General features: G+C 39.4%; 1 protein-coding gene across 1 annotated transcript in view; it reads right to left on the bottom strand.

Annotated features, from left to right (window-relative positions):
* Positions 1-312, bottom strand: part of LOC119588756 — a gene marked incomplete in the record, with an annotated part of 62,293 nt that overhangs the window by 41,875 nt on the left and 20,106 nt on the right.

Raw genomic sequence — 312 nt, 5'->3', positions numbered from 1 at the left:
GATAACCGGAACAATAACAACAGGAAGATATTGATGGAAGGACCGAAACTAAAACTTCCTCTCCATCTACACACAGCATAATCTCTCGAATGAACCCACTCCATTGGCACTGTTCAGGAACAAAACTTCTGCGTGAACAGGCGAGGTTTCCGTTCCAACTTGCACTTATATTTCCATATATCACCTGTTGCCATGGCTCAGTGACGCAGCTCAACACTCAATTCAATAACAGTCTTGAATTTTTATATTATCTTTCTTCTCTGAGTTTGCAGTTTTACTTCCTTGACATTTTATAACGAATTCTGGGAAATT

Source organism: Penaeus monodon, chromosome 24, assembly GCF_015228065.2.
Source record: "Penaeus monodon isolate SGIC_2016 chromosome 24, NSTDA_Pmon_1, whole genome shotgun sequence".
NCBI lineage: Eukaryota > Metazoa > Arthropoda > Malacostraca > Decapoda > Penaeidae > Penaeus > Penaeus monodon.
Note: the sequence above shows the minus strand (reverse complement) of the source record. Positions and strands in the feature narration are given on the sequence as shown.